Source organism: Balaenoptera physalus (genome assembly GCF_965194825.1).
Source record: "Balaenoptera physalus genome assembly, chromosome: 1".
NCBI classification, from domain to species: Eukaryota; Metazoa; Chordata; class Mammalia; order Artiodactyla; family Balaenopteridae; genus Balaenoptera; species Balaenoptera physalus.
This window is the reverse complement of record NC_138882.1, coordinates 24,216,309-24,232,199: the sequence shown is the minus strand read 5'-3', so window position 1 is coordinate 24,232,199 and position 15,891 is coordinate 24,216,309.

Genomic DNA, 15,891 nt, shown 5'->3' with positions numbered 1-15,891 from the left:
GGCTGCAGTTAAAAATGCAAGTGACACTTTGATCTTAGGCGTGGTCCCTGTCTGAACACACCTTACTGCCCACACCCCTGCCCCCAGTTCCCAGAGTTAAAGAGGGCACCATTCCTGAGGTGTGTGACTTTTAGTCTCTAAAGGCCTATGTCTTTATTTTTTAATTAAAAATTTTTTATTATTGAATTATAATTGACATACAATATTATATTAGTTTCAGGTATATAACATAGTGATTTGATACATTATGCAATGATCACCAAGATAAGCCTAGTTATTACAATGTTATTAATATAATTACTCATTAGTCTTAAAGGTTCCTCCCACCCTAACTCCAGTTTATTTTTTATTGCTTAATGACATTCCATTTATTTTACTTTATTTTTTATTGAAGTGTAGTTGATTTACAATGGTGTGTTAGTTTCAGGTGTACAGCAAAGTGATTCAGTTATACATAGACATAAATATATGTATTCTTTTTCAGATTCTTTTCCATTATAGGTTATTACAAGATATTGAATATAGTTCCCTGTGCTATACCGTAGGCCCTTGTCGTTATCCTAACTTGAGTTTTGAAACTAGTTCACCCTGGAAGAAGTAATTCATAAACCATTTGCTGCTGACACCTAGAGGGGTTTCAGCGCAAATGGGCAGGGACTTCTCTCCTTTTTTTCAGGAAGAAGGGGAAAGGAGAGGGCTCCTAAAGAGGGTGGAGTCCCAGCACAGGATAAAGGTGTCTCTGAACACTGGTATGAAGATTCTGTCTCCTGTGGGAGGAAATTGATCTTGTTTGCTCTTTTTGTTCTTGGTTGAGTTCCCGGTGTGGATCTTGGTGTCAGAACCACCCAGGCTTGGTCCTCACTGGCTCCTACAGATTCCTAGCCAGGGCTGCTCCCAGGCCTGGGCAGCAGGAGCTGGGTGGGAGCTCGGAGAGGTCCTGCCCTACGTTCTGGGGGCCTGTGGCCGCCTCCCCTGTTCATGCAGCTATTTGGAAAAGACTGGAAGGAGAGGGTGGAGACTCAAAGCCTTGAAATCTGACTGTGGTTGTTTTTCTGCTAAAAACGAAGGATCTCCACCCGTGTCCTGGCCTGTTGGTGCCCTTTAGGGCAGGGCCACAGTGACCCCTGAGGAGCAGCTGCTGGAGGTGCGGCGGGACGAGCACATCCCCTCTCCTCCTCCCCTTTGCTTTGGAAGCACTCATGTACCAGTGGAGCCAGCACTGGCCTCCCGTGCTAGCCTGTGTTACGTGGATCAGCGTGAGCCCTCTACAGCCAGGGCCGAGCCCTGTCTTCGTTTCCTATTTAACTTCCCACTGGTGCCCAGGGGGCTGTGTACACAGAGGGCCTCCAGGGGAGGCTGCTGACAGCATGGCAAAGAGTTGGGAGTTAGGAGGCTGTTTTGAGGGGTGTGGCGGAACCCTCATCCCTGTCCTTAATTTCTCTGATGCCCGCTAAGGAGCCAGGGTGTGCACCGATCAGTCTCTGTTCCTGGCCCCGTGGCCAACTGTCACACGCGTTGGAGCAAAGAAGAGCTGCCCTCAGCGCGTTGTGTGTGGTTGGCTTGGCCTCTGAGGCTCTGGCTCCACCCGTTGGGCCACAGGTTCTCTAGCTTGTGACGCCCTTCATCACCTGTCCCTCCTGACCAACCGGTTGCCTCCACTTCTCCTGCTTGGATGGGAAACGCTATGGGGGAGGGGGTGGGCAGCCTCTCACCTGCATTAAAGCTTGAGGCCAAAGGGCAGGGGAAGCAGGGGGCCGAATTGGCAGGGTTCAAATGGCACTATCAGTGAACTCAAGGGGGCCTGGCTTCCCACCCAGGAGCCCCAGGGTGATGGGACCATACTAAGACAGGCTGGGACCTGGGGCCCTTTGCTGCAGTGCTTGCACCTGGACAAATGTCTCCTCAAGCAACAAAATACAAAGAAGCTATGAGGGACTAAAAATAACTGAGTGCATGCAAAGTTAGGGCAAATTATGAACAAGATACAAGAAGCCCGTGCACCGCAACGAAGAGTAGCCCCCGCTCGCTGCAACTAGAGATAGTCCACACGCAGCAACGAAGACTCAACGCAGCCAAAAATAAATTAATTAATTTAACAAAATACTTAAAAAAAAAAAGTTTATTGGTTTTCTTTTTTTTTTTTAGAAATTTATTTATTTTTGGCTGCGGTGGGTCTTTGCTGCTGCACATGGGCTTTCTTCTAGTTGCTGCAAGCGGGGGCTGCTCTTCGTTGTGGTGGGCAGGCTTCTCATTGCAGTGGCTTCTCTTGTTGTGGAGCATGGGCTCTAGGCGTGTGGGCTTCAGTAGTTGTGGCACACGGGCTCAGTAGTTGTGGCGCACGAGCTTAGTTGCTCTGCGGCATGTGGGATCTTCCCGGACCACGGCTCGAACCCGTGTCCCCTGCATTGGCAGGCAGATTCTTCACCACTGCGCCACCAGGAAAGTCCCATAAAGTTTACTGTTAAGATACAAAAAGACCAAAACCCCAACTGCCACTTCTGAAGAACCGTGAGTGAAAACAGGGTGTAGGGAGAAAAAGCAGGGTACTGCTCATGCCCCCTGCACTCAACACCACCAGAGAGGTGGACAAACCACCTAAGCCACGCCTCCAGCCCGACCCCTGGACACACACCTACCCTCACCCCACGTAGGGAACTAGCTCGGCCCCCCACTCGGGGACTGAGCAAGGGAACCTGTTACTTGTTTTCACTCCCTCCTGCTGCAGCAGGAGTCCCAATAAAGCCTTGCGTGAATTTCTTGTCTGGCCTCTTATCAATTTCTATTGATTACGGAAGGACAAGAACCCTGGTACGTAACAATACAACTTGCAGTCAGTTCTTGTAGCCCACATGCATCCAGAGACTTTCCAGGCTGAGCAACAATATTTGACCACTGCTGCATCTTGGAATTCCAATGGTTTCAACCTTTATAGTGCAGTTAACTGGATGTCTTTCTCACAGTTCCTTTATTCATAACGTGTACAGAGGCCAAAGTTTACTGTGATCTTCCTATGTGCCCAGCACTATGCCAAGTGCTTACAATGTATTATCTCATTTAATCCTCACAACAACTCTACAAGGAAAGTTCAGTTATCACTCCAATTTACTGATGAACTAACTGAGGATAGGGAGGGTAAGTAACTTGTCCAAGAGTATATTCCCGGTATGTGGCAGAGCTAAAAGTCTGACTGAGGCAACAGTCTTAACAACCATACTACTGTCTCATGTATATGATGATTTTCCTTTGTCCTGGATTAAAGCCTTTACATTTTACCAAATCTAGGTCTTGTGTATATGGCTCTAGCATGGGGGTCAGCAAACTATGCCCTATGGGTCAAATCTAGTCATAGCCTTTTTTTGTTAGGCCTGCACATTGGGAATGGCTTTTTACTTTTTTTTTTTTTTTTTTTGGCTGTGTTGGGTCTTCGTTGCTGGGCGTGGGCTTTCTCTAGTTGCGGCGAGCGGGGGCTACTCTCTGTTGCGGTGCACGGGCTTCTCATTGCAGTGGCTTCTCTTGTTGCGGAGCACGGGCTCTAGGCACGCGGGCTTCAGTAGTTGTGGCGCGTGAGCTCAGTAGTTGTGGCTCGCGGGCTCTAGAGCGCAGGCTCAATAGTTGTGGCGCACGGGCTTAGTCACTCCACGGCATGTGGGATCTTCCCGGACCAGGGCTCGAACCCATGTCCCCTGCATTGGCAGGCGGATTCTTAACCACTGCGCCACCAAGGAAGCCCACTATTTACATTTTTAAAAGTTGTTAAACACACACGTGCATGGGTGCACACGCACGCTAAATTGTACACTTAAAATGGTTAAGATGGTAAAATTTTTTTTTCTGGCTGGGCCTTTAAATTATTTTTTTTAAAAACTGTGGGTAAAAAGACATAACATACAATTTACTGTCTTAACCATTTTAAGCTTCCATCTCTTGGCTATTGTGAGTAGTGCTGCTATCAACATGGGTGTGCAAATATCTCTTTGAGATCTTGCTTCAATTTTTTTTGGATATATATCCAAAAATGAGATTTCTGGATCTATTTTAAACTTTTTTTTCCTAAACACCACACTGTTTTCCATAGTAGTCACATCTATTTTGCAATCGTACCAACACAATGGTTGCACAATGGCTCAAGTTTCTCCACGTCCTCACCAACATTTGATATTTTCTGGGGGTTTTTTTTGACAGTGACCATCCTAATGAGTGTGAGATGATATCTCATTGTGGCTTTTATTTCCATTTCTCTGATAATTAGTGATGTTGAACATTTTTTTCATATGCTTGTTGGCCACTTATATATCATCTTTGGAGAAATGTCTATTCAAGTCCTTTGCCTATTTTTAATTGGGTTATTTGATTTTTTTGTTGTTGAATTCTAGCAGCTCTTTATATACCCTGGGTATCAGATGATACGTGACTTGCAAATATTTTCTCCCCCTTCATAGGTTGCCTTTTTATTCTGTTGATTGTGTTCTTTGATGTATAAAAGTTTTTAGGTTTGATGTAGTTCCATTTGTGTACTGTTGCTTTTGTTGCCTGTACTTTTGGTGTTATATCCAAGAAATCATTGCAAGTCCAATGTCATGAAGCTTTCCCTTATGTTTTCTTCTAAGGATTTTATAGTTTGGAGTCTTATATTTAGGTTTTTAACCCATTTTGAGTTCATTTTTGTATATGGTGTAAGGGAAGGATCCGACATCATTCTTTTGCATGTGGTTATCCAGTTTTCCCAACATCATTTTTTGAAGAGAGTATCTTTCCCCCTTGAGAAGATGGTGAATTTTATGTTATGTGTATTTTAACACAATTTTTTGTGTTAAAAAGAGAAGAATATGCAGCAGAGATAATATTTGGCCCACAAAGGCTAAAATATTTCCTATTTATTATTTGGCTCTTTATAAAAAAGTTTGTTGACACTAGAGCTAGCGCCTACAGCATCTGGATACAGTATACCAGTGTCATATGTGTTGACAGTAAGCCCCAGCGTGATGTCTGCCATTCTCTAATTCTCTGATTCTCTTTGGAATATGCCTCTTCTAAGAGTGCACTTAACAATTAAAAACTCAGTGGATTCATTGTGTGCATGATGATGGAAGTGCCAGTGGCTGCGCCTTTGAGTCTGTGTAGATGTGGGCCTGGTTGCCTGGCAGGGCGGCCAGTGGCCTGTTTCTTAACCTTCCTGGTTGTGAAACGAGGATGAGAAATTTTGGCCTTGGAAAGGAGGGAAATGAAAGAGGAGAATCTGACCAAGTCTCACTGAAACATTGGCAGGGAGCTCTGAAGCCTTCTTAGAAGGAAGAACCAATGTAAATCACGGGCAGCATTATTATCTTAGCAAGTCTTTGAGCTCCTGGCCTAAATGTGTAAAATAATCCGCTTAGGCTCAAGAAAATGCCTTTTCTCTTTTCACACTGGATGTATGAATGTATGACCAACAGACTATCTAACAATGTCTTTTCCTGCCTCACTTCTCTACCCAGGTGGTGAATTCCCCGAGGCCTGGTCTGGGTCTCAGATTTCACCTGTGGCTCCTCTGAGCCCTTGGTACCACACTTAGCAGCAAATAGCGACTCTTCTTCTTTGTTTACTGCCTGACTCACGTTCTGAAAAGCCCCTAAACGAAAACAGGCCTCTAGGAAGAGTCTCTAAGGAAATAAGGGCCTTCTGCCCGCCTCTGAGAACAATCTTGAGGCCCAGAGAGCTGGGAGGGCCCTGAGTGCCCAAGTATTCCCTCCCTCACCTTCAGAAGACAAATGCTGCATCACTCCCTGCATCTTCGGCCTTCAACCCACTTCAGTGCTCCAGGAAACATCCTGAGGGTTAATTATTTCTGAGGGCTGACTCAGACGGCATTTTTCTGCCAAAGGATTCTGTCAGCCAAGCACGGTCCTGCAGTCACCCCTGGTGAGGGAGTCTTTGTGAGTCCTGTCAGGGAGGAAGCCCCACTGGCAGGGAGGCCCCAGGCCCTGTCGCTTGGGGTGGAGTCCAGACCTAATCCCCCAGGGTGGGGCTGGTTGCCGGGAAGGGAGCTGTCGCTGGGCGAGTGAGGGAGGCCTGTGTGAGAAGCCGGCTCCAGAACACTCACCACCAGCTGCCTTTCAGTCAGTCCCTGTGGGGCTACCGCTTGCCTTTCATTTTGTTGATTGGAGACTGTGTCCCTGAATGGAGCCTAATGTCCTTTTGAAATTATCTGTTCTTTTTCTCTCTTTTAAAAATTTCTCTTGCATCCTCCATTTGGTTCAGATTGTCACTGTGTCCCTGACAGCTGAAGGTGGATAATGGGACATCCGGAGGAGAGGGTTGATTCTCAAACACACACTGTCTGCCCTATGAGGCCAAACTGGGGGAGGGTGGGAGGGAGGGAGGGAGAGTGTCTGGGGGAAGAGGGCCTGGGAGCCATTCTTTCTCAGGTCAGTGTAGGATGAGGGGGCGGGGTGAGGGGGGGAGCCCTGGGAGAGCTGGGGGCAGGGCATCACATCTACAGCAGAAGAGGTGTCGAGGCTGTGGAAGCAGGAGAGCTGGGAATGCAGGTCTGAAAAGAATCTGAGGGATGGGGGTGGCTGGAGCACGGGTAGCAGAAGGGAGATTCAAAGAGGCTGAACTGCGCTTGAGGTGGGGAGGAGACAGAGCGAATGAGGCCAAGGACTCACTCCATGGGAGCCCTTAGCTTCGACCTGCCCTCTGCCCACGATGTGTGTAGGAAGATATCCACGGGGCAACACAACTGCAGTCATCCCCCCAGCTGACCCATGCTGTATTTAGGGCTCCTGCTGATGGGCCAAAGCTTTGCCTTCATACAGAAAGAACAGCACTTCCGCAAAAGGAACCAGTGAGGGACTTCCCTGGTGGTGCAGTGGTTAAGAATCCGCCTGCCAATGCAGGGGACACGGGTTCGAGCCCTGGTCTGGGAAGATCCCACATGCCGCGGAGCAACTAAGCCCGTGCGCCACAGCTACTGAAGCCCGCGCACCTAGAGCCTGTGCTCCTCAACAAGAGAAGCCACCGCAATGAGAAGCCCGCGCACTGCAATGAAGAGTAGCCCCCGCTCGCCGCAACTAGAGAAAGCCCGCAGGCAGCAACGAAGACCCAACGCAGCCAAAAGTTAATTAATTAATGAATTTTTTTAAAAAAAGGAACTAGGTGATGGCAGGGCTATTCTTGCCGTGAGAAATGGTAATTATACCAGTCAATTCCATCTCCTCTAAGAACCCAAGGCCTGTAGTAAATTACATAGTTACAATTCTACCCTATTCCCAATTTACCCACCAGAAAACAACACAAAATCCGACCCCGTGTTTTGCAAGAGTCAATAAATATTTATAGGACAGCTTGTACGTAGTACATACAGGGAAGTATTTAATATGTTATATCATTTGATCTTCTCAATAACCTTGTGATCTATTTACTAATAAACAAATGAAGACTCAGAGAGGCTACAAGGTAACCAGGAATCACAGGACCAAAGAGATAATAAACCTAGGCCTGTCAATGCTGAGTAGACAGGCTTTGCATCTAGTGAACGGTGTCTACCAGGCTCCAGGATCAGGGCTTGCACGCTGCTCTATAACCGCGTCCAGGGCCCAGAAACTGGGTAGACCAATGCCTACAAATATGCCGCAGGGCTGCTTTTGGAGATTCTATTCTCATCCTCTCTCCTGTGCGCTTCACTCCCCGGCTGCCATCCGGTCCCCCTTCCCCTTCCAGGAAGGCAGAGAATGGAGAAGTTGAATTTCATTATTTGACGTCCCAAGTATTTGAGTGCCTCCCGTGGTGCCAAGCATTATTCTAGTTTCTGGGGTTAAGGAAGTGAACAGGACAGATTAAAACCTCTGCCCTTATGGAACTCATATTCTAGCCAGGGTACAGACATTTGTCTGAGAGATCAGGTTCTAACTGCATGGAACAGGTCCTTGCGTGGATCAGGGAGGATCTGGGGGAGAAATGGAAGTTCTGGGACTCCTAGGCTGCCGTGCAGAGACTGGAGCAGACCCCTGCTGGGTTGTCTGCTGCCCTACCTCACCAGTTGTGTCCGCTCCCATTGCTGTGGTCCAGGCATGGGCTTTGCAGCTCTGTCTGTGGACCCCTTCCCTGGTTCTCATCCCAGGATGGGCTTCTAAGCCACGCTGACCTAATTAGTGTCATTGCCACAGGATCTGGAATTGAGACTAAAAGATTCAATCTGGGCTGATCTCTTGAACATGTAAAACACCAGGAGCTAAGGAATGGCCTTTGGGTATTTTTTTATTAACAATATTTATTTTATTTTTTTTTACCATATGGACTGGAGAGCATAAAAAGTCCATTACAGAGTAAGAGGACAGAAATGGACTCAGACATAGGGATGCAGCATGGACAGACACCCTGATACCCTCTAGGCCCTGATGTTGGTATATTCCTGAGGCCCAGCTGCTCTCCTGCTGCGGGCATAAGAAGAAACCTCACCCATTCAATGACTTATCCTTCTGTGCTTAAGCTGGCTTAAGTTGTTTCTGCTACTCAAGACCAGTTCAGTCTCTTCTTCAATGTAAACAAAAACTTTGAACCTCTGTTCAGGGCAGAAGCAGCAGACTTAGAATTGGCCTGATAAGATCAGGACTGGGAGTGACAATCAAACTGGTCCCTAGAGACCACGGGTCACTTTTAGGACACTCTCCTGTCACTTTTAGGACACTCTCCTGCCCCGCACCACCTCTCTTCCAAGGCCTAGGGCTAAGAGCACACAGGGAACATGCAAGTTGATCTGGATACAACCAGAGGCTGACCTTCACCCAAATCTACTCTCAGTAAAGGATCAGATTTTTGATCCACATGCATTTTTTCCTTTGCTCTAGGCCCTAGAAGGGAGAAAAGATTGTGGTAAAAGAGAAAGAAGGAGGGACTTCCCTGGTGGTCCAGTGGGTAAGACTCCACTCTCCCAATGCAGGGGGCCCAGGTTCGATCGCTGGTCGAGGAACTAGATCCTGCATGCATGCTGCAACTTAGAAGTCCGCATGCCGCAACTAAAAGATTCCGCGTGCCACAACGAAGATCCCCAATGCAGCCAAAATAAGTAAATAAATAAATATTCTTTTTAAAAAAAGAAGGAAAAACTACCTTCTAAACTGTGAGTCCAGTAATGGAGTGGCTGTCAGTATTGATCTTTGCAAGATCATTGCAAGCTTAGCAAGAATCAGCTACTGGGTCATAGCCTGTTTGGAAAGACAAATGTAGTCCATTAAAAAGGACTGCATATCAGCTACAGAAAGCTCCTTATTTGACTACCTTTACTCTACTCCTGACTGGTTTCCACTTGCCCTACAAGCCCCAGTTTTCTCTGGGAAGCCTTCCCCAAGGTTAGGTTAGGGGCTTCCTCTCTGTTATAGTACTTCCTTAAAGTATACTCTGTTTAAGTTGCCTGTTTAAATTCCTGAGAGTAGAGACCATGTATTTTAGCTCAATACCTGGCAGATGGTAGATATTTAATATAAATTTATTCAACAAAGGACTGAATTCGGGCATTAATTTAGTGCTACCTCAAGTCTCCATATCTCAACATCTACAGACAACCACTCAGTGGTCATCAAAGCAAGTGTTCATTTTCTCATGTGAGGGAAGTCCAGAGGAATTCAGTCCTGGGCAGGAATGGTGGCTCCAGAAGTTATCAGGAACCCCAAGCTGCTCTGGCTTTCTCTAGCACCATCCTTAGCACTTGCTTCCCCAAGGTCCAAGAGGGCTGTGGCAAGTCAGCCATCACATCTGCATTCCAGGCAACAGGACAGAGGGAGAAGGGCAAATGGGCAACAATAGGGCATCTTGCCCATCTGAGTCTAAGCAGACTTCTTGAAAATTGCACATATAACATCCTTTTATATCTAATTGGTCAGGAAAGCTTAGAAATCTGGGCAATAACTGGGCACATTGCTGTCCCAAATAAACTTGGAGTTTTATAATTCAAGGGGAAGAGGAGAACAGATAGTATGTAGGAACCTGAAGTCTCTGCCCCAGTCCCCAAGCAAAAATGTCAGAAAGCCCCCAGCCCCCTTTTAAGATAAGTTAAAATATCAGTAGATCTATAGGGAGCTCCACTTTGCTCTGTATCTCCGTTCCTTTTGATAGATGGGCTAGTAATCAATACTTTTGTCTCTGCGTAGAGAACTAAGAGAAGCATGGAAAGGGTCATCTCCTGTGCTCTGGTTCTAGTTTGCACCCATCGCTTGCACTTGCCACGGATGGGACCATATGAAGGGTTCACCACAAACAAGCTGCAGAAAAGCTCTGTAGCAAGTGGGCAACTCTCACAGGCCTGGATGACTCAGCCGAAATGGGGATTGCCGATAATGCTGAATGAAACACAGTACACCGGGGGCCCTGCTGTGGGGTTGACAGCCTGGATCCTCCGTGTTTCAGATCCGCAGCTTGCAGAAAGTGCTCTGACAGCATGCAGGCCTCTGCACTGGGCTCCAGGACAAGAAGGAGGGGGGAAAATTTCCTTCCACCCTCTTCCTTCAAGGCAGATGGTCCCCAGTAGCCACAGTTAGAGCATCCTTCCCAGGACACGGGCAGAAGCCCCCACTACCTTGGGCTCTCTAATTAGCACTTTCTCAGACTACAGCTTGATTTTCTCGTAAATTGGAACCATCTGTATGCAGGACAACTGTGATAAAGGAAACATGGGAAGTAATAAAGAGCTCTGGGGTAAAATCCTGGCCCTGCCCCTTGTTTTCTGTGTTGCTTTGCTGACTTCTTTAACTCCCCCCACGAGTCCATTTCCTCAGGTGAAATAGGAGTGGTAACACACCTACCTCACGGAGCTGCTCAGAGGATTAAACAAGATAATGCTGGTGAATGCATTTAGCACAGTGCCTGGAGTACAATAGGTACTCAATAAAAGATAGTTAAATTTACATCTGAGAATACAGAATGGAGATAGATGGCCAAAGCCACTGTGGAGACTCAACCCCTGAACAAAGCTTCCTCTGAAATTAGAGAAATGTGCAACCCTGGTATCTTGGCTGGAATCCCAGGAAGGGATGGGCACGTAACCACGGCAAGCCAGCTCCAGCGCCAGACACCAGGCTCCAAAGGGCAGGGGCCACTCCCCAGCCAAGGGCAGGGCTCAGGGAATGGATTCACATCTTGTTCTGGGGACACTGCACTTGGAAAAACATTATTGATTCTGTGGTTCAGGTTGCAAAGAGAGGAAGAAAGACTGAATGCTATTACATAAAGCACGTAGGTCCACTGTGCTTTCCACTTTAATCATTTTCACTAGTGTCTCTTAAAACTATCTCGGAGATAGCTTATTCCTATTTAGGAAGGGCAGAAGGTAGAAGTAACTGGCTGAACAGCATGAGGCCAAGTAGCAAAAGTTAAGAGTTCATGACCCCCAGATGTCCAGCACATTGCTTACTTAACTCAGTATGCTCCATCAATCCACTCGGTGAGTGCCTGGCAGGGCCTCTGCAGTCGGTGCACTCACCGCTCACATCGGGCGCTCATAATCACGGGAGAAAGGCAGAGGCCGAATTCTAGGGTATGTGACTGTTTTCCCTCACAGCTTAGGATAAGAGGTGAAAAGCGACCCTTCCGACCAAATCACCAGTGGATCTGACTGCCAGCAAGTCCTGGAGCGGGGAGGTTGGAACTCTTCCAGGACAGATGTCACACTATAGAGCTCTGGAGATGCGATGGGGGCGGAGGAGGGGTAAGAGAGCCAGAGGCAGCCCCTGTCTTCAGCAGGTGGAAGAAATCACGGCTGGAGTGTGGCCCCAGTGAGGCTGGGGCGGGGGGGGGGTGGAGGCAAATCCGGGTGCCGCGCTAAAGGTGCACCTACTGTGCACTGGGCCCTGTCTCATTACCAATATTAGCTCATTCTCGGCTCTGACTCTAGGAAGCAGGTATGATCGTTCTCCTTTTCACAGAGGCTGGGCCTTGAGCTCAGATAACCTAGCTCCTGATTCTGGAATCTCCACAGTTGTCACTTAAGCTGCCTCTCAGGACAGCACTGAGTGTGAGTCCGCGGAGCCGAGTGTTGGGCTCAGGCTCTGGGGACGTGCGCCCCTCAGGGAGGAGGCCTGGCTTGCCCTCCTCCCCCGGGGGGACTCATGCCTTTGGTCAAGGCAACCTTACGATCCGTCCCTGCCACCACAAGCAGAGACACTTGGCACGCGCCCCCCAGGTCGGGTCAGTCTTCGGGGGACAGGATGCTGAGTGCGCCTGTCTTGAGCTGTGCGAAGAGCACGGAGAGCCCACTGGGCCTGATCGGCGAGGGGATCGGGAGCACGACGGGGCCAAGGGCTCCTCCTCCGTTGCCAAAGCCTGGGGGCGCCTGAAATCAGTCCCAAAGCTCAGGCCTGACCCCATGCCTTCCCGGTCCCGGGAACAGAGCTCACGGATTCCAAAGAACGCATTTCATTTTATTTTGATTCCAATACCAAAGCAGCCCCCTCTGCTCACGGAGGCAGAGCCCCTTCCTCTCTCTTTTCCAGAAAAATCCTGAGCAACAGCTACTTTGGATTCTTGCGTTGACCCCGCGTGGGAGCTGCTCGTGTGGCCCCAGTCTCTAGGGGTTTCAGACAAGGAGAACACCTGATCGGGAGCCTTCGGGAGGATTCTGAGGGGTGGCAGGTCTGCCTCTGCTGCGTGTTCATTAACCCCTGGGGTAAAAACTGATGAGTCACCACCATCTAACGCCAGTTGTCAAGACAGGCCTCAGCAAGCAAGCAGCTTGTGGGGAGGCGTCCTGAGTCAGCTGGGAAAGGAAAGCTGCCGGGCCCGCTGACCTAACTCAGGCGTGTGTCATACTCTTCCTGTTCTCTGGCATCCTCTGCTTCCTCCTAAGCCCTTTTCTCAGCCAGGTGCCTTGTGCGGTGTAGACAGCGAGCAGGACAGGAGGACAGGAGCCACTGAGCCGAGCAAGCAGTGGTCACTCTCTCCTGTCACACCCGCCGGCTTACAAGTCCAGACACAGGTGCCTGCCCCTCCCAGTGGGACACGCCAAATCTTCTGTAACATTTTAAAACAGCCATGGAAATGCCAGATGACAAAATTTCCCTTGGAGATTGAGAAATTGCGATTTGGATGATGGCAGAATTCTGGAACTTGTGACAGATTTGCTTCCCAGGGGAGAGGGCGAGGTGAAGGCACCAGGCCCCCATCCCAGGTCAACCAGCAGACCTCATCTCTTCTGTTTTATAGACTGACGTTGGGCACAGATTTGATCTGAAAGAGTTCCTTTTCTTTAAAAATGTTGATGGAGGGACTTCCCTGGCCAGTGGTTAGGACTCCGTGCTCCCAATGCAGGGGGCCCGGGTTCGATCCCTGATTGGGGAACTAAGATCCCGTATGCTGCATGGTGCAGCCTAAAAAAATTTTTTAGATGTTGACAGAGCCCTGTCCGTTAGTAGCTATGAAGGGTTTTGAAAAAGGAAAAACCAGAAAGGGAGAGGTAGTCACTCCCTGGGTGAGAGGTAAGGCTAAAAAAGTCGTCTGGGCCTCAGCAGGGCACCTGTGAAGGGGTCGCTACACCACCTGCTGGTTCTAAAAGAGGCAGATTCCGGCCTAACGGACTCCTCAAACTCTCTTCTTTGGGAAATCGGAAGATCACAATTTGAAGTATCAATCCGAGGTAACAATCACATATAGAAGAGTCCTACATAATCCAGAGCTTTAAAAAATGTGAAATTAAGTCATGAATGCCTGGCAGCTTCTAGACTCTTCTAGTCCTGAAAGACACCACCCAAGGATGCTTCAGAGTCAAGCCCAAGAGTAGACAGATGCTAATAAGGCTGATTTGTCCTTTTCTCTCTTCTCCCGGGCGTGTGAACCTCTGAATACAGAAAACCAGAAGGGAGCGTCTCAACCCATTTCGGTGGTGGCCTCCTTTAGAGTGAAATGTGAGGCCAGGGCTCCAACCTGCTGCTGTCCTAAGAATTCCCAGGAAGGCTTTGTGCTGTGACCTGGATGGCCGTCTGGATTGCCTTGGCTGGGCTCTCCCTCCCTCAGGGTCCTGCTGCTATCAGTTGACTGGTAACGTTTCCTTTCACTGCCTTTTTCAAACTGCTGGGTGAGTGCCAAGCGCTAACTTTGCAGGGTTCATTCAGCCCAGGGCTGTATCTTTTCAGCAGTGTAGGAAGGTTATGTGTTTGCAAATCAGCATAGTAGGGCAGAGTGATTTGGAAGCCATTTCATTTTTTCACTTCATCAAACTCCTACTCACTGGGAAACTCTAAAGCAGCGATATGAAACCTTTCTGGAGTTGTGACACCCTATTGTCACTCATTTCATCTCATCAAACACCCACCCCTCTTAAAAATGCCATGAGGCATGTATTTATTTTTAAGATTAAGGTGAATTAAAATTGGAAAATTACCTGAGAATTTTCTGGCACTCTAGCAAAAAAGATTTACCAGAGGTGTTTAGAAATCAGAACTAGGGATCAGTACTGTACACAAGGAAGACATGTGACCAAATTGAGACGTTGGAGGAATTTTTCTTTGCTACCTCTCTCCTCCCACCACACGACTCCTTTCTCCAGTGAACACCCCCTCCCCTGGAATCCATGCCCTCTTGCTGCCCTATACCTCCTTTCATGGTACTTCATGCAGGACTGGCCCTTCCCTGGACCTGTCTTCTACTCTTTCTATCAACACTTATCCAACGCCAACTCCTGCAGGTGGCTCTTGTAGGCTAGTTGCTGGGGGGAAAAAAAAGCTAATAGCTTCTAAGTTCCCTTCCAGCATGAAAATTTTTGCAGGGTTAATTGTGTTGAAAATGAATCCCTCCCAGGGATATTTGTAATTTAACTAGAGATAATATCATACCCAAAAGAATTAATTTCCAGTGGAATTTCAACAGGTAACAGAAATGGCCAGTGGAGAGATGAGAGATTAGCCCATCCTGCTTTGTGGTAATGCCCATCCTAGCCATGCAAGCCTTTGCTTTGGGATAGTATAAAAGGCACTGAATAAGAGTCAAGTGACCTGAGTCTATTTCTGACTCAACCCTATTCAACCAATATTTACTAAGCACCTACTATAGGCCTGGCATTGGGCTAGGCTCTAGGAATCCAAAGATGAATGGGACACAGTCCGTGTCCTCAGTGAACTCCTAGTCTGTTAGGAGGCAGCTATTACCATGATGAATGTTCCCGCAGCAGTAGAGACAAAACTCTATGGGAACACAGAAGAGAGGATAATTAATTCTGCCTGGAGAAAGCCACGGAGAATTAATGTTTGCGTCCGGCCTTTAAGGATGAGAAGGACTTGAGCAGACTGAGCAACAGTGAGAACAGTGGGGGAAAAACACTGGAACGAAGGCACAAGGAGGTGGTTGCTTGGGGGGGGGGGGCGGGTCCAGACATACAGGACACAAGAAGGGAAGGGGCAGGCATGAAGCTGAAAAGCGAGGATGGGGCCAGAGTTTGGAAGGGCTCTCAGTGCCTTACTCAGGAATGGAAACGGTACCCTGCAGACTGTGTGGAGCCATGAGAGTTTTGAACTTTCACGGAAAGACACATTCAGGACACTGCCACCTTCTCACGGGCAAGCGGTATGGCGGTTTTACCCGAGGCTGTGAGGATGGAGAGGAGGGAAGGAGATGCTCTGAGGATAGAATGGCTGCATATGATTGGCAGCTTAGATGTTGGAGGTCAAGGAGAGGGCGCAGTCATAAGTGACAGATGAGGCCTCCTGCACGGGCTTCTAAGAGGTGGGGAAGCCAGTAAGTGAAGACAGGAGCAGGAGCCCACAGGAGATAATAATGAGCTTGCTTTGGGGCCTGCTGGGTTAAGAGACCAGGGTGTGGAGTGAAGGTGGCTGTCGGTGTTCCTGCAGAGGATTCTTCTGTTGTTTATGACGTGGGTCCTCTAAGAGGACACCACGTCCTCCTGGTGTCTGTGCCAGCTACGTGCCCACACCC